The sequence below is a fragment of the Mobula birostris genome, chromosome 8 (genome assembly GCF_030028105.1).
Source record: "Mobula birostris isolate sMobBir1 chromosome 8, sMobBir1.hap1, whole genome shotgun sequence".
Classification (NCBI taxonomy): domain Eukaryota; kingdom Metazoa; phylum Chordata; class Chondrichthyes; order Myliobatiformes; family Myliobatidae; genus Mobula; species Mobula birostris.
The window spans coordinates 2,451,613-2,454,222 of NC_092377.1; the positions used below are offsets into that span (position 1 = coordinate 2,451,613).

At 45.7% G+C, this 2,610-nt stretch overlaps 1 non-coding gene across 1 annotated transcript; it reads right to left on the bottom strand.

Annotated features, from left to right (window-relative positions):
- Positions 1 to 1,796: 1,796 nt before the first annotated feature.
- On the bottom strand, positions 1,797 to 1,869 carry trnaf-gaa (transfer RNA phenylalanine (anticodon GAA)). The gene has a single exon. It is a non-coding gene; the product is annotated as a tRNA-Phe (tRNA).
- Positions 1,870 to 2,610: the final 741 nt, after the last annotated feature.

Sequence of the window (2,610 nt, forward strand, 5' to 3'; positions counted from 1 at the left end):
CAATAACCTTCTTTCAGCCAGAACTAGGTGATGCTGACAATTTACTGACCAGTCTCCAATTGCGCCACAAGTTCATGCACCTTATTCCGAATGTTAAGTGTATTTAAATACACCTTCAGTCCTGCATTCTACACCCTTTTGAATTTTCCCTGTGCTAATATTGAACTCTTAGCTCTGTCTGCATTTGTCCCCAATCATTGGCTAGTCCTTCCTTACATTCATGTTACTCCCATCATCACTTGTAAACCTACTGGCTCATCCTCAGCTCTGTCATACTGGTTCCTATTCTTCACCATATTAGTTTAAACCACTCCCAACTGCTCTAGTAATATTGGTCCCCCTCGGATTCAAGTGTGACCTATCCGTTTTGTACAGGTCACATCTGCCGCAGAAGAGATTAATTATCCAGAAATCTGAATCCCTGCACTCTGCTCCAATTCTTCACCTACGCATTTATCTGCCACCTCATTCTATTCCTATCGTCACTGTCACGTGGCACAGGCAGCAATCCGGCGATTACTACCCTTCAGGTCCTGCTTCTCAGCTTCCTTCCTAACTCCCTGTATTCTGTTTTCCAGACCACCTCCCTTTTTCTACCTCTGTTGTTGGTACCAGTATGTTCTACAGTTCTGGCTGCTCACCCTCTCTTTTCAGGATATTGTGGATGCACTCAGAAACATCACAAACCCTGGCACCTGGGAGGCAAAGTACCATCCATATTTCTTTTTGTCACGTCACAGAATCACCTGTCTATCCCCTTAATTATAGAGTCCCCTATTACTGCTGCCATCCTTGTCAGTTCCCTACCCTCCTGAGCCACAGGGCCAGACTCAGTGACAGAGACACAGGGGCTGTTGCTTCCCCCAGGTAGGTCCCCCACTGCCCCCCCCCCACAACAGTGCTCAGAATGGGGTATTATTGAAGGGGATGGCCACAGGGGTGCTCTCCACTATCTGATATTCTCCCTTCCCTCTCCTGACAGTCACCCATTTATCGGTCTCCTGTAGCCTTGGGGTGACTCCCTCCCTGTAGCTCCTGTCTATCACTGCCTCACTTTCCCTAATAAGCCAAAGTTCACCGAGCTGCGGCTCCAGTTCCCTAACACAGTCTCTAAGGAGCTGCATCTCGATGCACCTGGTTCAGGTGTGGCCACTGGGGAGGCTGGTAGTCTTGCAGAAATCCCACATCTGACACCCAGAACAGAACACTGGCTCTGTAGATATACCCACTATTCTCTGAGTTAAATAATAAATGAGGAGTGAGATTACCGACTTTCCTTCCGCCTGCTCTTGCTGAAGCCTTAATGAGCCAAAGCCTTACCACTCTGATGATGACCGCTCCATTGGATGATACACCTCTTTTATGCAGACTGGGTTTTTAAAGCTTTTTGCCTGATGTGAACACGAACGCTTCTACTGTGTCTGCGTAGTACTACAATCATGACTCTCACAGAAAAATCTTTCGCTTGTTAAAGCTCTTTGCCTCGTCCCTCACCATTACAGAATATTATTTATTTTACTTGAGAGATAGAGCACAGAACAGGCTTGTCCAGCCCACCCAGCCGTTCTACCCGGGAATCCACCGATTTAACCCTAGCCTAATTGTGGTACAGATTAAAAAAATACAATTAACCTACTAACCAGTCTGGCTTTGGACAGAGGGACTGTGTACATGGGATGGATGTACAAACTTACTTACAGAGGATGCCACAATTGAACTCCAAACTCTGACACTACGAGCTGTAATAGTGTCACACTAACAGCTATGCTGTCGCGGTGACAATAAATAAGTCCCAGTGCCGAAACCCGGGATTGAACCTGGGACCTTTAGATCTTCAGTCTAACGCTCTCCCAAATGAGCTATTTCGGCTGACACAGCTGCTGTTTGTTGTTCTCCACTCTCGCGTACCTCATCAATGCAGCATCTGCAGTATTGTATGTCTCTTGTACATTGTATCTCACAATTCCAGCATCTGCACTGTTGTATTTCCATGAGCTTTGTAACTCACCGGCCCATCATCTGCAGTATTGTAGTTCCACTGTGCTTTAAAACACTCTCTTCTTGTGTATGCAGTATTTTATTTCTCCTCTGCCTTGTACCTCACGGCTCCAGCATCAGTGGTAATGTATTCCCCATGCTTTGTACCTCACCTTTCCGGACTCTGCAGTATTGTATTTCTCCTGTGCTTTGAGCCTCAACATTCCAATAAATGTGGAATTGTGTTTCTCCTCTGCATTAACCTCACCATTCCTGTATCTGCAGAATTGTATTACTTCTGTGCTTTTTAACACACTGTTGCTGTATCTGTGGTATTGTGGATCTCCTCTCTCTCATCCCTCACCATCACAGAATATTATTTATTTTATTTTATTCAGAGATACAGCGCAGAACAGGCTCATCCAGCCCACCAAGTACTGAGCTGTAATTATTGGGGGGAAAAAGCCTGTACTGTGATGTGATCACATAGCAAAAGGCCTGTACTGTGCAGTAATCATTGCGGAAAACGCCTGTATTGTGCAGTAATCATTGCTGAAAAGTCCTCTACTGTGCTGTAATCACTGTGGAAAATTCCTGCGCTGTGCTGTAATCACTGGGGAAAAGGTCTGTACT